Source organism: Pelmatolapia mariae, linkage group LG4 (genome assembly GCF_036321145.2).
Source record: "Pelmatolapia mariae isolate MD_Pm_ZW linkage group LG4, Pm_UMD_F_2, whole genome shotgun sequence".
Classification (NCBI taxonomy): domain Eukaryota; kingdom Metazoa; phylum Chordata; class Actinopteri; order Cichliformes; family Cichlidae; genus Pelmatolapia; species Pelmatolapia mariae.
The window spans coordinates 27,635,402-27,656,446 of record NC_086230.1 but is presented as its reverse complement, the minus strand read 5'-3'; the positions used below and the strand labels follow the sequence as shown (position 1 = coordinate 27,656,446).

General features: G+C 40.4%; 1 protein-coding gene across 4 annotated transcripts in view; it reads right to left on the bottom strand.

The window, feature by feature from the left end:
• The window catches only part of znf385c (zinc finger protein 385C), a 138,229-nt gene that overhangs the window by 34,150 nt on the left and 83,034 nt on the right, over positions 1-21,045 (bottom strand). The window lies entirely within an intron of this gene.

The window sequence follows — 21,045 nt, the reverse complement described above, 5'->3', positions numbered from 1 at the left end:
CAGTGGCATGCAATTAATTTTTTTCCCTCTCCAAAGAACCCTCTCATTTGAGCTCCCCTGCTTCCCATCTCTCTTTTTTCCACCTTAGCTTAAAGCTTTTTAAATTTGTTTATTCGAATTACGTTTTTGCTCTTTTTTTCAGGGTCGCTCGGCTTGCCGTGCTGGCTGCACTGTGGCTAGATATTGTGTACTGAAGTGTGTAAGTTGATAACTGTTTGTGCTACACATGGCAGTTTGTATTTCAGTGTGTGGCAGAGGCATATATAGTTTAGAAGGTAAATATGTACAAGGAATATTTGAACAGTGCAGAGTCCCAACTCTTTGATTTCTGATGTCTCAATGGTGAGGTGTGCTTGTCCACTAAGAATTTTTATGAGTATTAAATTCAATCTCAGCACAGTTGCTTCTTTTATAATCTGCTCTTTAAAAAAATCTTTCATATGTAGTTTTGGCCTCCTTTCCCCTTCTTTACTCTGGATTGCAGAAGGTGGCAGCCTGCTCCATGTGGCCTGATTATATGCAAGGCTAAGCACAGTTTGACCCCCGACTGAAAATAGAGCATGCTTAGGAAGAGACATGACTTTATAACTTTTTTTCACATGCAATTTTAGAGGAAATATTCAAAGTCAGACCGTGAAAGTTTTGCGTTTACCTCTCTGTCAACCCCAGAGCCTCACCTGTACTCAGCTAGCCTTACTGTCCTACTTCACTGGGGTCATTTCTGTAATTACCAACACAAAATGAAACAATGTATGAAGTAAGTTAAGTATGCAAAACATTTTTAATGTTTTATAGGCCTCAGGCAGATCTTTTACAGTTTAAACAAAGGTATAGAGAGAGCTATTTTTTGTCAATAAATAAAATATGATCTGAGATTTTTCTGGGGTTCAGCCTTTGGCTTCAGCATCAACAGTGCTTCATCAGACAAACATACTAACCAAAGCCTGGCTTTGCTGTAATTTGTTTATTCATATTCCATTCTAAAAGTACAAAAAAATTAGCTTAATTGTCTGTAATTTGTGTCTTTTTTTAATATTACGGTGTTATAATAATAATAATAGCTAGTCATGTGTGAAATTATAATATCTCAAATGTTCTAGCTAGTGGCAGGTTGCAAGCAATTATTCCTAAATTTCACATTCAATCTAAAACATCAGAAAGGCTTTCAGGAGTATGTTTAGGTTTACAGTATTTGGCTCCGTTGTGAGTCGTGGGGGCCCAGTAGCAGGACCTTGTGGAGATGCTTCTTCTCCTGGGGTGTGTCTGTAATGAGTTCTGTCAAGCAGTGAGCTGTGCTCTGCTACCAAACCCAACCTGAGCAGAGGCAAGGCCCATCTGTCAAGCAGAGACGATAAGCCTGGAGCCATCAAGAGACAAATTGCTCGGCTTCCCCACTGTGAGACCCTACGAGGCAGTCTTCTAAAGGCAAGCAGCAGAGATGCTTCTGATTCCTGATGCTACACGAGAAAAAGGAGGCGGAGAAGGAAAATATCAAACACATTCATTTATGCAGATGGTGCCGTTGGCCAGTCATTGCTCTGGTGCAGCAACAGCAGCTGTACACAGAACTTCAGTGTGACTAAAAACCAGAAAAAAAGCAGGAAAGAAACATTATTTTTGTTTCTTTGCTTTCAAGCCGGAGGGTGAGCTGCTTTAATAAGTCCCCCACACTTTTCCTAATCCCATCACTTTGGTTTTCAAAAATAATGACAGCTGTTGGACCTTTCCCTTTAGATGAAAACAAAACTAACTTTAATAAACAGACAGAGCTGGAAAGGTGAAAACGATCAAAGGTAAAATTTAAACATAAGTCTGAGAGTCAACATTAACCCCCCCACCATCCACCATCATTACCGTGAATGACATTCCTCCAGTTTAAAGAGTCATGTTAAAAAACAAGAAATACTGAATAAAATAATTCAAAGTTGTGCCATGCTCCTAAATATGCACAAACCTTTGGCTAGAAGCAGTGCAGGATTGACAGGAACTCCGATAAGGTTCATTTCCACAGCAAATTGAATAATTTGTGGAAGCGGGATTAAGTACATAGTTTTTTACATGAATAAATATCAAGCTGGTCAACCAAGCGTCACGCAGCTATCATGCCAAGTGTGACAACTCATTATAAATTGATTAGATATGCTAGGTGAGCCGGACTGTTTGGATCTTCAAGTAAGGAAGATGCCTTGTAAAAGAGTAAATAAGGACAAGACAGAGGCAGCTTTCTAATTTTAACTCCCCAGCTGATGAGAGATGCAAGAGATGAAACATTCACTCAGACACTAAGATGCGGGACTAAAGGTGGTTATGAGGCTATGACGAAAGGGAAAAGAAAATGAAGTTGTAGCTATGTTAAACACAGTGGAACTATCCTCTCCTGAATTCCCCACTAGACGAGCATCAAGTCACATCGCACACACACACACAGAAGAGAAAAGCCCTTCACAATTAATGATTCATTTACAGCCGCAAATCGTGTGAGATTTGTAAGAATCGCAGGCAAGAACATTCCCTTTATTTATATAAATGACAACAGCAAAGTGCTTGCAGAGAGAATTGTACTGTACGTTTCTTGTATATTACATTCATTGTTATGCAAAAGAGCTTCTGCAAAGCAGGTTGAATTTGCAGTCAGTAAATTGCTTTGCAGAGCAGATTTTTTTTCTTGCCATCAAATGGACCGGTGATCATCTAAATCCATTCCACCTGAATTTGTTTTTCACAAAATGTCTCTTTCCTCACTCATTCGCCTTTTACTAGGGTCTTTGTTTTAGACATTTCGCATAACACACCTAATTTAAATTCTGCTATCAGGCAAGTGTCTACGGCCAAATTAAAACTTAATGGAAATGTGTACTGGCTATAAAAAGACAAAAGGTTTCCTGTTCGTTTTAAGTCTTAGCTGTAAGGCCAAATCATTTTTATCTTCTTTTACCACATGCACATAACAGGAAAGTCTTATATTATTTGAGAAGGAAAAGTGCAGTTACATCAGGGGAGTAAACGTGGCTAAAAAAAAGAAAGAAAAAAAGTCCTCCAGCTGTTAGCACAGCGATAATTCATACACAGCTCACTTACATTAATGTAGGTTTGAGAAAAAACAAACTCAGTAGCAGCTCAAATATAATTTAAACCAGATATGCAGAAAGAACTGATATCGTTGATGATTGAACAGATGGAGTTTTTTCAGTGACCTAGTGTCCACATCCAGGTAAAAAGGTTAGCTGAAGAACGTGCTGGTGGTAAAAGCCAGTTACCCCTGGCTGCTTTTGAAAGTACCATCACTCGCAATCAGTAGCGACCTTGGGAATTGAACTAGCTAATTTTGCCCAACCTGGGCTGTAATTGTTTCAAATCAGCCTCATGCCTCAGCATCACTGCCAGGCTAATTGCTCATGAGCGGGAAGATTAATCTACAGAAGCACATCTGTGGGACTTAATTTACGGGTCGCAGTGCCATGCCTTGTGGATCCATTAGACTCATTTGGTTTTCAATCCTGTACAGCATATGCAGCTAAACAAAGGTGAAACAATGGTGGGAAATTGCCAGGAAACAAGCAAACACAAGACCCACACTGCTAAATATTTGTACATAGTCAGATTCACGCAGTGCACAGCCCTGGTTATTGACCCATGCATAGATACGCGTAATGACGACAGTACCAAAACACCAGCATTCGTGAACATTAGCTTATGCGAATGAGAGTGGTTTTTGAATTGGACATCAGACAGTACAGCTGTACTCCTCCCCAAAATGAGCCGTCTCTTATCAAGTTCCTCCCTAAACACCTGCTAATGGAGGACACAACTCAGCTAGGCTCAGACACAGTAAACGGATTCTTACAAAGCAGGAAAAGCATCACTGTGTGACAAACGTCAGCACTCAACCTCCAATCACTGAAAAAAGATCAGTGATTGGATTGTGAGCCACTTTTAGCTTGAGAGAGGACAGGCCGTTCAAGCTCTCTGAAGAGAAACAGCTGCAAGTTGCAAATTGGAAAGCCTTTGTGAGAAAGGGCTCTGCCCTTTGTTGTCTCCTTCCTCCTCTCCTCAAAGAGCTGGCATGCAGATGTCTCCTCTCATTCCTTGCGTGTAATTACAAAGATGGGAGAAGAGCATAAAAGGATAATTCCTGATATGGCACTGTACAGCAGGCGGAGCACACCCGGCAGCTGGCATGTTTTTAAATAGAATTACTTCACTTTCAAAGCAAAAGACTTAACACTGCACTCCTCTGCTGCAGCCACTTATTTCCTTTTGATTGTTCAATATGACATAGCAGACAGGATAATACGATTGAAAACAATCAATGTGATCACCAGTGGTGGTGGTACATACCTTCAACTCTAGTTATAGAGTGCTCCTGCTTTGCCTGGGTGCAGAGAGGAGACATGGGACTGAGCAGATAAGGATTCTTATCAGAACATGTGCAGGTGTTTAGTGGAGCAAGGCTATAACAGGATTCGTAAGTTACTACTGGCTGGCAGGATTTCATTTGATGGCAGAAGTAGGAAAAGAAGTGCAGATGGATGGTGAGGTGGAGGTACAGAAGGGAGTGAGCTGGTGGCCTGGGTGTTATAATTGTGAATCCCCCCCAGAGTGCCGCAGTACCGCATGTCTTTGACACCTGCTGGTGTGGTGATAAGAAGTGAAAACCAATCACTCCAGCTACCCGCCAGCCCCAACTGGCAGCTTGCTGCCTCTCAGCTTGCTACTCGGGTACTTCTCTCAAATATAACTGGCTTTCTGTTATAGGTCAGCTCCCTCTGTAGGTTGACACCTCAGGATCGGAAAACCAGAGACGAGAGGTGAGGTTATAGGAGGGGAGACTACTAAAGGACAAGCGAGATGCTCATTAGTTTACAGTAAGCCCAAGTAAAGGGTTATATACCACAGAACCACATCTATCTATCTATCTATTTATCTATCTATCTATCTCTTATCCAATTCACTGCTGCAGGAGGGTTGGAGCCTAATACAGCTGTAATAGGGCAAAGACAGGGTACATACTAGACGAGTTGCCATTCTAACAAAGAAAGAGACAATCACTGACACCTATGGCCAATTTAGAATCACTAATTAACTTAACCTAATGGATCTCTTCAGACTGTGGGAGGAAGCCAGAAACCCAAAGAGAACCCACACAAGCTTGAGGGAAACATGTAAACGGCACACAAAAACTCCTCAGTCGCTCCAGGATGTTCTTGCTGTTAAGCAACAGCACTAACCACTGCTTCACCATGCTGCCCTGTTATTAAACAAGGATGATCCCAAAACAAATGGATAGGTCTTGTCCTCACTTCTTGTTTACAACCAGAAATACTATGAAAATGAGAAAAAAATGTAACCAGTTCTACCATTGTAAAACAGATTAAATGGTTGTGATATGCTACACTAAGTCCACCCACCATCGCTGGTGGCAACTGTATGACAATTATCCCTCCCATAGTCCTAAAGAGAAAACTGAACGCTTTAAAACAAACCAGGAAAAATCCAACCTATTGTACTGATGACAGAAGAGCAGTTTTTATTGCACTGATCCAAGCGTGCTGTTGTTGTGAAAGATTGTGCATGCAGAGTGGAGGTCTAACCTCAGGTAACGAGCTTATGAAACTTTAAATTGAGACAAAGTCACCAAATTTAAGTGGTTTTGAAAAAAACAAACAGTTTAAATGTGGAAAGAAGTTATAGCTCTCTCTTACTCCCAAATTATTTGGGGTTAGTTGCTTTTTCTCCCAAAGTAACTGAACCAGGGTTTATTTCATGCAAACAACCTATGACTCAGAGTAGCAAGACTTAACCATAAGGAATCTACATTAACTTAAAGATAACTCATCATCATCACTGTGTTCTGTGTGTTTCACTGAGCAGGGTGTGCACATAAATGAGTAAGATAAACAAAATAATTGTTTTCCTTTGGTTTTCAGAGCACTGGTAGAACACTCTGTTCTGCCATCTCACCACAAATGCGGTATGGAGGGTCACTCCCTTAGTTTCCATATGAGGAACTCACAGGCCTCATATCCCTGTGAGGCAGGACCAACTACCCAAACATAAAAGTAGAAGCATAACCCACAGAGGAACTGTGACTTCATTCTGTGCTGAGGATGTCATTACTTCACTATGTCTCTAGTTTGTTTGATACTAAATTGAGGTTCAAAGTATCATACATAAATCCTTAAAGAGTAGAGGTGGCCTTTGTTTATGTGAGCGAAATCCAACAAGTCTAAAAATGCAAAACGCCGTGTGGGGCAGAAGATCTTTGTGCCATTACGGACTGCCATTTCAAACTAACTTTATCGCCCACAGAGGTCAAGGACGTGCAGTCTGCCTCTGAGTGAGTCCTTAGACTCTCCCGAGAGAGCGTTTCTCATTAGTCTGATTCCAGCTGAGGATTATAATGCGAATCCTTTGGATGAATCTTTGCTCGTCACGGAGAGACCATCAGCTGTTCCAGTCAACCAGTGCAGAGTCCTGAATTATTCATTTCCTGTTTACAGCAGGCGACAGGTGCGTGACCTCTGTGATGAGTGCCCTGGTGTCTGAGAGAAGAAGTGACAAGGGAAGGAAAGGAGGGGGGAAAGGAAGCCTCGGAGGGACAGAGCTGGAGATGAGGAGGACAGGGTGTGTGTGTGTGTGTGTGTGTGTGTGTGTGTGTGTGTAAGAGAGAGAGAGAGAGAGAGAGAGAGATGTGGGTGTGGGGGGGATTCAGAGTAAACTGCCAATTTGTAAGAACAGGTGCATGGTGAGGTTTGGAGTTGGTTTAGCTTTTCAAGCTATCACATTTTTTCATGCTTTTACTTTTAATTCCTTGGCAAGAAATAAAGCCTTTAGCAGATTTTTACCCTGAAAACACTGCAGTGATTTCCTGTTCTGTGGGATTTACGGCAAAACCCCTTATGTGAAACAGGCTGAAATGATGTGCAGGTTGCATCATTATAAATACGGAATATATTTTGAAACACTCACTATTTTAAAGATCATTTCTATACGCATCTGTATTTACTTTTACAGTTATTCAACTTGGAAGGCATTTATTTCAACCAAGACCTTGTTCCTACATCTCATGAAGTCAGCCAAAGACCTGATTTAAGGAGCACAAAGATCAGAGAATAAAGGCTTCTTTACACATTTATTGGTAAGTTATTCAAGCAAATGGTACACTACGCATAGCCAACTTTGACTATCCAGATTTAATATAGTCAGCATCTTTTTGGCTGGTTAAAATGGCAGCGATGCCTGTCAAAATTATAGTTAATATTTTGTGCATGAATTTTAATTCAAGACTTTCTATTCTATATTGAGCAGTGTTAACACATAAACATTGACCATTTTGTTCACTGGAAAGGTGATCATATTAGAAACTCACTCCATCCATCCATCCATCCATGTCTAAATAATCATGCCCAGACCTCCCACTCCCCACCCACCAGCACTTCTGGTGGTACACCAAGGTGTTCCCATGTCAGCAAAGAGACAAGCTCTGTAAGACGTAGGACATGCCCAAAACATCTTATTTAAGAGATGTCCAAGAGGCATCGTAATCAGATGCCTAATGTGGAGGAGTAGTTACTCTACTTTGAGTTCCTCATTCTCTCACTCAAAGAGCCCAGACACCTTTATTTTACTTGGTAAAATGTGATTTAAAATTTGATTGTTATTCAAACAAAAACAAACTATGTCCAAGCTCTCCTAAACAAAATATTAAGTCCCTGCTCTCATTTATAGCTTCTCATGTTCTTATACAACCCCAGATATCTGCAACCTCATTTAGCATTGTCAAAACTCTGATTCAGGAAATGAACGATCTTGAATCTTGGCTAGCTAACCGTCATTTCAGATATCTTGAAAGCTCACTGTAGATTGACTGGAATCACGCCATCTGAATTATACTTCAGATCTGTGAAAAAGAGCTGAAGTACAAACTAGTCATATTTTTTTGTTACATAAATCTGAAAGAGTGATGTTATGGATACCTTCCCAGACCAGAAAAAACAAAACAACAACACATAGTCAAGTCATTAAATTTTAAAATGACTTGTCATAACTGTGCAAAGGGTCAATATTAAAAGAATGCTGTGAAAAAGTAAAGTGGTAACAGCACAACCTACGACATCGAGTGCACCATGTTTGACTGTTTAAACCTTGACTTAGAAAGAACAGAGAGTTGTTGTTCAACATAAGGCAGTCCAGACTCTATTTGATTTCAAATAGATGTTTACACGCTTTAAGGCACAGTCTAAAAGTGCTGATGGAACACTACCTGCTAAAAGGGATGTCAACGTATCATTTGTGAATATATGTGCACAAAAAGTATTTTTGCATGAACAAAATTAGCTTTTCGGACCTGTTCCAAGCACGTCAACTGTGCACAGTGAAAGACTGCGAAAGATGTAAACTAACAGTAGTAGCAATGACAGGTGGGCTGCCAGAAAGTTGCTTTTGATTTTCTAGTTCTCTTACTTTATAATGCATTTCCATTATGATAGAATGCTCTGAACTATAGCACATAGTTGTATTTTTATTTTACAGTAAAATACTGGCACAAGTGGCTTGGCAGCACATAACCCATTTCCTAAGGTTTGCTTACCATAAAATTAATTTACTACTGTTATAATACCATGTAGAAAAATACTGTATTATTACTGAAATAAGGGTACATTCAGTTAATTTCTTTATCTATTTTATATCAAATATTGAAATGTCAGTTTTAGACTTTCATTATAGTGGTTGAGTTAACTTGAAAGAACCTTTTTTGAACTTTGAAATTAACATGAAGCAGCATAACAGGCACTGGGTGTAAAGTGTAGCTGTTATGGTCAGTTTTATGTGTGTAAAAGAAGTACTAAAAAACACTATAAAAAGTAATATGACATTCCCTAAATGTTAGGCAGAAACTCAAAAGTAGCATAAGGGTTAAGAAGGTCTGTCTTGAAATGCACATCAGCTGAGCGGCATTTACTGTAACCTTTCCCTCGCCTTTTAATAACTGCCACAGAAACGGCAGAACCACGGATCACTGCCATTCACTAGGGTGCACTGAGAGTGGTAATAGATGTCCTGATGCTTGTGGCTGCACAAAGGTGAAAAGTGTATCCGAACACGAAGTTGGCTTTAGCTCTTGCCGTACTAAAGATGTGTGTTAGAATATATGAAAATCACTACTGAGAGCCAATGGAATAGGTCGGGACAGGTAGACAAATAGAGAGGCTAGAGGCTGTTGTCGCAGATGATGTCAAAAACACAGGCAACCCATGGGGATTGTTTAGTTTAACACCAGTGAAAAACCAAACTGAATCACAGGAATTCAATCTGGTTCACTCAGCCTGAACAATAGCCTGTGACACCTGATAGATTAAGAATAAGCCTCCCATTTTCTGCACACATATTCATGTGGACATCTGCATGAACACACACACACACACACACTTGCAAGAATGCATGCAAAAGCAAACAAGCTCTAGACAAAATGATGAATGGATTTCACCTTCAGGCAACTGGGGAAAGAGACAGACATTTCTACCCTTCGGCCAACTCCTGCTTCAGACAAAATAACAAATGGCTGAATGATATAGTGAGCTGTCCCCCCTGGTTGCAAAATGGGAATGGAACCACAGTTTTGAGACAGCAGCTACAAATGGCCCATCTCTATAACCACCCTCTCTTTCTCTCTCTTGTTCTCTCAGCTGTGCATCCACACAGACCTTGGCACATCTCAAAGATAGATTAATCCCGATTGAAAGTTGCTGAAGTGTCCTCAAGCATCAAAGCATTACTACTTATGAGGAGAGAGTGTGGTGAAGATGATTCAAAAAGTCAGAAAATAAGCTCTGGGGTCATTTAGGATGGACAAACACCCACAATGCAGGGATATCCTGTAAAGTGCACCACACTGCATTAAGCCCAATCATATTTCTTGACAATTTTCTTCCAGGTCTGCCTGTGGTAAGCCTTGGGCTACTGCTGTTGGAACGGCATGAATGCGATGCTTCTACCACTCATGCTGGCATGAATATCACAGTTCTGGCTGCCGAACGAAGCACTTCCTCCTCCTACATTGCCTCAAATGCTCTGGAACATGATTTTAATGTGGTACTGTAACATTATTAGTTCAATGTCAACACTCTCTAGACTCTAGACATGTGTAGAGAGTCCATTGAAGCAAACTGTTCATTTTAGCTGTAGCTATTAATAGTATAGTTTGACTGGTATTGTTTTTTTATGTTAATTTTGACAGTATTGGCCCACTTCACACTTTATATGATCATGTGTCATGTGGGAAAACATAAATTTGGGAGAAAAGTGGATAGTCCTGTTGCCTCGCCAGAAGAAGGTAGTTGGTTCACATCTTGGTGATTTTCATTTTGGGAGTTTTTAACACTTCTGCGTGATCAGTGTGACTTTTTTCTCCCCCAAAAGGCAAAATAAAATGCACAATATATTTTAAGCAAAAATTACAAAAAATGTCAGATGTTGCAAATACGATACAAATTAAAACTAATATATGCAAATTAATATTAAGATTAATATGTAAAAAAAATAAACAGTAGTCAGAAGGTTCAATAAACACTCCATTTTCAAAAACATTTTATTTTCTAGCAGTTATTTGATAGTTTAGGCTTTAGAGGTGAAACTAGCTGTGGATGTAAGGTGGAGGATGTGCTTAAAGTGTTTAAAATGAGGCACTGTATAAAGGCATGATTAAAAATGGCTTGAAGTTTAAAGCGCTTTAAGTGATTAGTACTACTAGAAAAGAGCTACACATGCTAGCCCATTTCATTTATTGAAATTAAACAAAATCTTACTGCAATTAACTACTGTTTTTTTAATTAGCTGTGATTGTGATACTATGAATATTGTCAATATCTTTTTATATCTATAGCTACATTATGCCCTATAAACATTAGTGAACTCACTGCCTACAAGAGAAATATAGTCAATTAAGAAAAACAGCAGCTTCTTTTTTTTGTATTTCTTGCATATTATATTTTTAATGAATATAAATATTTGTCTTAATGTTCAATACATTTTTAAAGTTATTGTTCTGTTCATTTTTATTGCCATGAACAATTAAAGCATAGTGTATTCATCGTGTTTGCAATGTAAGCCAAAGTAGTTGCCTTTCCTAATTTATATATGACAAAATGCATCTCTATTAAACCAATGCTAATTTAGATCAAAGCCACAATGTTGCATAAGCTACAATGTTCTGTTTATTTAGCTTTTCTGCATTTTAAAGATTCATATCATGAATATAAGCGTTGTTGTACAGTGCGCATTAGGACAGCATCTTACGTGCTACCTCATTCCAGACGTCACATGGATCAACCTCATGTTTAAAAAGGCATCGAACACTATACAGCTGCTTCAGATGACAAGTTTTATTGACCCTTGGCTAAGGTACTTTAACCTCGACTGACTGTGAGGGCCTCAGCTAACCCACTTCAATCTGTCTGCTGTTGTCTGCTAAAACAAAGAGGATTTACCGTTAATCTGGTCTTAACAACAGCAGGAGAGCCTACTCTACACAGCACTCCAGAGAATAGGACTAATAAAGGAATCATGAGGATCAAACAGAGAACAATTACATCTAATAAAATCAGTTTTGTTGATTGACTACGAGAAAGCGAGCCGACGCAGGTTTTGATTGGACACGATTACACTTGAATATATTTTTTAAGATCAACTCAACAAATACCGAAGTTTAATAATATAACCACGGTTTGATGTAATTAACCCTGTATTGCTGCATTTAGACTTGGTTTTAAGGTTCTCACCATGAAATTCATCAAACAATATAGATCAAATGATATAATTTTAACCTCAGCACTTATTAGCACCACTTTTAATGCAAGACAAAATTTCCACCACTTAATTAAGGTAATTAAGTAACTTGATTACAAACGGCAGCTTCCACCCTTGCTGACACAAGCGAGCAGAACCCTGCACGTATGAAATGGGTCTGAGTACCTAAATGGCACAAAGGCTCCTGATGAGGTGGCAAAAATAGGTTTGATTATCAAAGAGAACAAAAACAGGATTTGATTGCAGTAATGAGCAAATGGTTTTAACAGGTGGAAGTATAGCCAGGGAAGTGTACAATTCGCAATCCCACCTCATTAGTAAGCAAATGAATTCAATCACCTCTCTTTGATAAGCGGCTTGATAAATCCCTGCAAAGTGGTGTCTGGCTTTGGCTGCAGCAAGCAGCTTTAATAGGTGCAGACAAACAAACCCCAGTCAATGAGGCTAGGGCTCCACAGGGAGTGAAAAGTATTTTTTTTGAACTGGCTCCAGAAGCTCCACAAATTTTATTCATATGTCCCTCGAGAGAATAGCTGCAGTATGCTTGTGTTCAACAGGAGGGTGGAAGCATCCAACGGGCACGGCTATGTCAGAAAATGTAAATCTAACAAGACAAGCTGGGTCTTCCATGGAGTCTAAAAGAGTGCCAGGGCAGCTCCTTGAGCCCAAAACATCTACAATCTACAAATTATCAGATCCCCTGCTGAATTTATAAGTTTGCTCCTTTACAAAGAAATGAATGGTCTCCAATTTTTATGGAGAGACAGAGAATATTAACCACAAATCCAGAAAATGTCACTTAAAGTTAAATTGGTGTTTGATCACATGGCTTAGTAGTTGGCAGTGAATCTTTTGTTGGCAAGCAAAGCAGTAAGACGTTTATTGTAGTTGGTCACAGGTTTACACACATCTCCTGAGGGATTTTGGCCTACTACCCTTTACAGAAACTTTCTAAATCCTTTAGGTTTCCTTACTGCTCCTTGGGAACTTGAAACTTCTACTTCCTAAACAGATTTCAAAGAGGACTGAGGTCTGGAGACTGCTTAGGCTACTCCATGACCTTAATGTGCTACTCCATGAGCTTAATGTGCTTCTTCTTTAGCTACATGTCATGAGACAACATCTTGCATGGAGTGCAATTAATGGTCATTTTGGTCACATCGGCAGTTGTCACCTGCTCACCAAGCTTCTTGTTTATGGTCATGTAGCCCATTCCAGCCCTGTGCATATCTACAATTTTGTCCCTGACATCCTTTGACAGAATTTTGGTCATGCCCATGTTGGTGGAGAGGTCTGAATGGAAGGAATTGATCTTGTGCACAGCTATACACATAATGGGTTGAGATCAGGATTATTTGTAATTCATTAATTGATTGTAATCTGTTGGAGCCAGAACTATATGTGGGTTCTAGGGGATCAAAAACATATATTTTTCTGGATTTTTCATTGAGAGACTGTTCATTTCTTTAGTAAATGAGCAAATTTCCAAATTACCAGGGGATAAAATAATCTCCCCCACTCTACATGATGAGAGATTTTCACCTAGATGAGAGAGCAAGACTGTAACACCATTACTACCACCTGCTGCACCACTCTGTGCTCCCATAACAGTGTCCAACAGCAGTATTTGATCACTGGGACTGCAATCAGAGAGAGACACAATAACCTGAGCAAAAGACACAGAAACAGAAGGATGACTTGTAGATAACATTGGTCAGATGAAGACCTAATTCTCAAAAAACGAATGTGGTCCAGAGCGCAATCCGCACAGATCTCAAGTCTCATTCTCAGCACTGTCTTCAGTGAGGCTGTGACATTTGAGGCATCAAAGGCCAATCGATATATTTGTTGTGTTAGAGAGGGGACACAAGTGCAGCATTTGAAAACAGCTTAGACTGAGTCAAACTAATCTCTCCCGGCAACAAATCCACTCTGCAGCCCTAATCAATCCGTTATACGGCGCCTTCTCGAATACACATTTGCACCTATGCACAGACACGCACGTGAGTAAGGCACTGTGATGATTAGCTTGTCCCATTTAATCATTTCCTATTAGAGACACCTGCAAGGTTGAAACAGTCTTATGTGATTACGTGTAATCACAGAAAATGTCACATTTGAATGATAAGCAGCATGAGAAGACGACGTGAAACATGATGCCCTGCATTTTTACACCATAGAATTATTAACTTTTCTCATGCATTTGAAAAAAAAAGAAAAAAGGTATAGAAAAAAAAAGCTTTTCTTGTTTAAGTCTCACAAATGTGTGAAAAAAAACATTCACACAAGGCTCACACATAATTATGCATATGCTGCGCAGGCGTATAAATACAAGCACCCACACTGGGCTGGGGGGAAAGCCTATCTACTGTGGATAAAAGACATCCCTTATCAGCTTCCTCATAGAGGAGCTGGGAATGAAGGCATTTACTCAAATGAAAGAGCAGCTTTTGGAGATAAGCCGAGAAAGACGAAGCCCAACTAAGCTTTCAGATTGGACTGGGCCTATAGAGGGAACAGAGGAGGACGGGAAAAAAACAGAGACGTAAAGGATGGATGGACAGACGGATGGATGATAGATGGGTGGATTGTTGATGAAGTGATGGGAGGATGGTGTAGGCTCCTTTTTGGTGATTTTAAGTGCGGTTGTGTGAGGCAGATGTGTGCATACAGAGGAGGAGTGTGTGGCTTTTGTCTGCAATGGAAGTGCTTACATAAAGAGTATTTAGAGGATGTGGGTGTAAAAGCTATTGTGTTGACCCCAGTATTTAGTCTGTGCAGGCGTGCATGTGCTTGTCTCTACCTTGTGTCTATCCCTGTGCTCAGAGCTGGCCCTGTCTGCACAGTGAGCTGGCACATCTTCTCCGCTGCACTGGGCTGTGAGCTGTGCTAGAATAACCCACTTCAAAGACACCCATTGTCACACACTAATGTGGCAAACGACAGCTAGCACCACAGAAATCAGCACACACTGAGACTGGATATTCCCTCCGAGTCTCTGCGATGGGGGAAGAAGGGTGGCGTGGGTGGGGAAGGGGGGGGGAGCGAGGTTTGTTCGCAAACACGCTGCTGTGCCAACATTAATCATGTAGACTCTCATAAAATCATTAGAGCTGATCATTCCCAGTCAGTCTCTCTCCATAATGGCTCGGTACTGATGACAAAAAGCAAGAATGCCAATTTCTGTAAGAAATGCAAGCCAACACAGTCACACACGGACACCTCTGTACTGTGCAAAAATATCAACATGGAGAACTGAGGCAGCTGAACTAAACAGAAGGCTTTAGATGAAGAGAGCTTTTATTTTACGCGTTTTATGTATAATTATGCCTGTACTTTAGTTCGATTTGTAGAAGGGAATGCAGGTGTAGTTCTGTGTGTGTGACAAAAATTTGCATACAGCATTTTTTATTTTATTTTTGTATTTTTGTACATCACAGGTTGCGAAAGTGTTGTCCTCTGTACACAGAGTCTGTTAGTTTGTATGTGCGTCACAGTGTATGCATGTGGTTTGGAGAAGTGGGTGCTTGTGTGTACAAAACAAAAATGCTTACTATAAATATTGGTAACTGCATCTTGGGTGTGTGCACAGAAAATGCAAACCACACAATTGGGTAATTGCATTTTGTCAATTGATTTATGTATATTCATTTGTTGTTTGTACCACAGCTGAGTTTGCTGAGTTCTACCTTTTCAGTGATTTGCTGAATACCCCCAATCCTTTTTAGCCACAAATATTTGAACAGTTCCTCAAGTGTATAATTTATTTCCAGTGTTTACTATTTGCAAACATAATTGATGGAAAAAAGCCTCTAACAGCGAGCGCTGATAATCTTTTTTTTTTTCTTTTATTTCTGTCGAAGGGCAGTTCATCGTTTTTTATGTTTTATAGATTTGTTGTCTTTTTATGACTGAAAAAAGTCTGTAATAATTCCAGTATTTTCTGTAAATTGGTGTTTGTGCATGTGTGCATATAGGACAATGACTGGATAATAATTTCCTGCCACTGTAGTTATTATTGAGAACACTGCACTGTTAAACGCTCATGAGATGGCGTGCAGTACAGGTGGAGGTCACCATCCTGACTGCTGACAAAGAGCTGGAGCAAAGATAGCCATTAGAGCTGGATCACTGCATCTTCTGTTTACACTTCCAACCATTTACACACTCGCTGCACTCTATTAAGCCCATTGGACCCCTGAGTATTGCAGATTGGTGGTCAGGGCATGAGGTTCTGATGGCTGGATTTGACTGTAAAATCGATGGCCTTTGTCTATATAACTGCACTAGCATGAGGATCAGTGGCTGTGAAAGTAACAGTCTGATTTGAATACCTAGAAATACACATGGAACAAAGAGAGAATTGAGAAACACAGATTAGGAAAGATGTTCCATCTCCTTTTTAGGTTTTATTTCCTTTATGCTCATTTATTCTCCCTGTCTGCTCTCTCTGTGCTTCTTCTAATCCTCCAGTCTGTTGGTTTAAAGGCCTTTAGCTCTTCTGTCACTCATTTAAGTAGAGGTCAGACCATCAAGTAGACTAGTCACCCACTTCAGCTGAAAGCTGCATTACCAGTTGAAGAATTCACAAGCTCAGAAAAATACACAAATACACACAAGCGCAAAGCACAAGTGATGTTTTGCTGTTTCTCTTCAAGGCCTCCATCTTTAGCCTCAGCACCCAGGGAATGAGAGGCTAAATGGTGAAGTTTTGGTGCAGGGAGCAGCGTGGGAACATTTCTCATGTTGTCAGAGCTCCCGCTGGGGCTCACATATGCCTACAGCTCTCAGCATCCAGAAGCCATCACTCCAGCAGGCGGGCCAATCAAACCCATGCTGTCACTTCAGTGAAATGACTTGAACTGGCACTCACACACAGGCAATTTCCCTACAGGGAGCACAGGGACAAGAAGGAGTACATACGAACCATGCGTTCAAATGCTACACACGCAAAAGAAAACACATGTAGCCCTATAATGTGCCGCAACAGAAATCAGACTTTTCCACAACAGCCTCTGTTACAATGAAAAAAATATTCCAAGAAAAAAATCTAATGAATAGACAAGAACCAACCGAGGAATCTGTGTACAGCTGTGCATTCTTTGCTTTTCTCGACAACTGTTCATCCAATCTACCTGAAGCTGACTCCTGGGAGGAGGCGATAAAACAGCACCCTACCTTTTCCAAATAGTGGCTACAATGCCATTCACACTTGGAGAAGGTCTGCAGAGGCAGAGAATAACTGAAGTGTAACCAGTTGTACTAATACTGTACTCCCTGGAAAGAGAAGCGCGGAACTCTTCTGTGCTTGGGAATGATTGGCACTTGAATATACCTGTCTCTCAGATCACTGGATGTGAACCAGGATTTGATAGTGATTAGGCTTAGGGCACTCGGTGAATAGAGACAGGTCCAAATTTGGCCTCATTCTGCCGTTCTGCTTTGGAACAAGAAAATAGCACAACTGAAACTCCTTGTTCTTCCGCATAGGGCGGCCAGAGAAGTAACTTATCCAGGAGCTCTGCCAGCTCTCACATCAAGGCCATTTTCTCCATCTAAGATGATAAGACCATTTCCACAAGGCCAATAAAAAGGGACATGGAACTTGACTGACTGCCCAACCATACAACCACAATTGGACTTCTTTGCTTTACCTTTTGCTTGCTCTTACACTGTAATTTGAGGGAAAAAAAATCATAATTTTGTCTTTAATTTTGCTAAATTGGAAGTTCAAACTATTCTCAGTAGTCAAGAACAAATCACTACTGTAATAATAAATTCTTTGACCTTCAATCTCTGCTCTTTGCTGACCTCTAGCTTTTCTTAACGCTTGCGTGCACATCCGTGTATCCGTGTAGACAAAGCTTATTATTGTTCCTGCAGCAGCACGCTCAGTCATCCTGTTCTCCAACCTACCTAAACATCATTTGGTCAGAAAGATTCAGTCTCAACATCAAAATGCGCTCACTCAAATGCGTCATTTCGCTTTGATTTATGGCATGCAGCATTCCTTTATGTATCCAGTTACATTTACATTTTCTCTCAGTAATAGTGGAGATAAATCAAGAGATGTCCAGCAACTTTTACAGGACACTTCCCTCAAGGAATTTGTTCCACACTAAAAGTGTACTCCACTAAGTACGACTAAAAATAGACAGTTAAAAATAATAATAATAAACAGCGATTATACTTCTTGCATTAATCATGACTTCACTTGACCATCTAAATGTTCAGTCTGAGACTCAGGTGTATTATGTTAGCAGTGACTAATGTAGCCTTAAACTACTAACTTACTCCAAAGCTGCACTTTCCTCATTATTAAATTTTCATCTTCAGCTTCATTGGATGTTCTGTCCAAAGACCCAGCCCTTTTATGACACATAAAGAATTCCATCAAAGACTGGAATTATTATCATTATTAATATTTTTATTTATTTATTTTGGGGGATTTTTTACACTCTAATCTCAAAAGTCCAAATGCGCCGTGACAAAACACATTGCATTATGATTAGAATTTCTGACTCACATATGACAAACACCATATCATCACAAACTACTCTGAAAAACAGTAAACACAAGAGCTTGACAATGTGCAACGACGTGAGAGTTTCTACGAGAAGAATCAGTCTTTAAATTTACACCTCATGAACTGATTTCTGCTGGGAAAGATAAAATGAGATCAAGATTAGTGACTACAGCAAAAAGCAGTATGGAGAACAAGAGTTTTGGAGTAATAACACATCCCATTGTTCCCGTTACCTGGAAGCAATGGCAGCCCGGGACATTAAAGTGAAAGATTACCTCACACAGACATCGACAACTGCATAAAAGTGGGAAAGAACTTTACTCCAGTGGATAAAACATATAAAATGCAGTAAGATGAGAAACAATAAATATGAAATAATATACTATTTGTGGCAGCACTCTTTCACTTCCACACAAGATTTTTTACATAGATGATGCAGATTAATAGGGACTGAGGTAATGAAAAATACAAAAGTCACTTTAACTACAGATTTGTCATCTGAAGTGAGGTGTTTGTTGGGCTACTAGAGTGGGTTATTTGTCTTCTCTGGGCGCATGCGTGCGTGTGTGTGCACGTGTGAGAGAGAGACAGCAGGCAGAGGTGGGCTGAACAGAAGCTGGAGAGTTTCCACCTTCATCCCTCTGGTCCGTGAGGGATGAATGAAAAGACAGGAGGCTCGGGAGATTCATCCATCATAATGAATGATGAACACACAGACACACACACAGAAGAGCACTCACTCCGTCAGTCCAGACAGGGGCCCACAGCTGCTCTAACCAAAAAGACACAGTCGGCGTAACACACACTCGGGAAGAGCTTGTTCGTTTAATCGGCTGATGGTTTGGTGATGGCACAGATGTGTAGTTTGTGGGAAATGAACCAATGCCTTTTCATTAACCTCCTCATTTACACCCCCTCCACCTGCACCACCACTTCAAACAGACTTGCCATTGCTCCCTACTGCTTAGAAGACCCTGCAGCTTCTGGAGATCAAAACTAGAAACAAGTCCAAGTGGACACTGACACTTCAAGGTCAAGCAATACAAATGAAATTATACATTCAGCTAAAATCTGGAAATCACAAATAGTATGTTTATGAATAAATCATTCGTTTTACTTAAAAAAAATACAACTCTACTTTTAGGGTGTGGCCAGTCCACAATAAGTGGTCGCAGTCTGTAATCCTAGCCCCGTGTAATTACCCCTGATCAACCCTGGGACCCCGTTTAGCTCAGATTAGCCCTGCTTCCTATGCATCCCCCACCTCAGATCCCACAGACAAAAAAAGGTTGGAAGTGGAAGAATGTCGCCCACTCCCGAAGAAGCCTATAATCAGCTCTCCCGCAGCCCTGCAACCTGTCCCCCACTTGCGCGGATGATGGGGGTGTTGTGGATGGATGAGTGAAGTAAGACAAAGTCAAGCCCCACTACCAGGTCTTTTGCTCTTCAACTCAATACTGAAATATTCAATATGAAGAGAACTGTCTGTGTCAGAAGACAGCAACACAGTGACTAATAATGGCCATTGTCCAGTAAAGGCTGTTATCTGGAACTGAGAAGAAGCCACTGCCGCCAAAGCTCCCCAGTGACACCCCAACTGGCTTTTACGACGACATAATGGCCAAGAAGAAATCAGCACAAGACAAAGGCCCAAGTAGTTAGGGCTCCATTTGACAGAAGAGCAGTTCTTTATGAGCTGACTAAAAGGGCGAGTGGGAAAGAACGCTGACGAGAGAGGGAAGAAGATGGTATTTCAGTAAAACACTTCAGCGTTGGAAGCTTTTGGTGCTCCATGGACGATAGTTTTTACTAGTGTAGGGATTAGAAGGTTGCATTTGTGACATGGAGTAAATATCTAGAGAAATGCTAATGTGGCATCCATTTGCATGAGTCATTTGCCCATGCTCCGAAGCCATTTTAAGAGCACCGAGATCGCAAATCACCACACAGTCTCACTTATGGCGGGAGCCATCACATCCAGAGGTCTGACACAACACTATGAGTGCATTTCTTTTGGATCTTTGTGAACTGGATGTTTTCCCCAAATTCAGCTACATTTTCTGTTTATTTGTCTCTGAAAGTGAAATAAGGAGTACTCATAGAAGCACTGATATGCAATGCAGGAACAGTTGCATTTTGTTGAAGAAAGGTATGACTGCACTGAGCCATGGACATGCTTTAAATCAGGATTTTAGATGAAGGACAGGGGCCCAGCAGATTGGGTCCATTAGTTATTCTTTGTTCAGCTCATACACACAAAAAAATACACCTCCATTGAGATTGAGTTAATTATGCAAATGAAGTTCTTTTTTCTGGATTTAGTGGGACAGCTTTTACACTAATGCCTATGCCAATTTTATCAGATTCAATCAAAACATACTAGTAATCATCAAAGCTTTATTTTTAAGCCCTCAAAAGGCTGAGATCTTCAAACATCACTACTTGAATAGTTCAGGGCAAGCTGGTCAATTTATGAAAAAAAAATGAACAACCAGTTGTTTGAAGGCACAGTGAGACGTCAGGTTAATGACGTCGTTCTTCACAACGAGCTTATGATGCTTATTATCAGGAACTGGTTTACAAATGTCCACTAATTATAGCCCCCCCCCCCCCCCCCACACACACACACACACACACACACACCCACACACCCACACACAAACACAAACAAACGTATTTATTTTATTTATTTAGCTGATGTTTGAGAAGGTCAT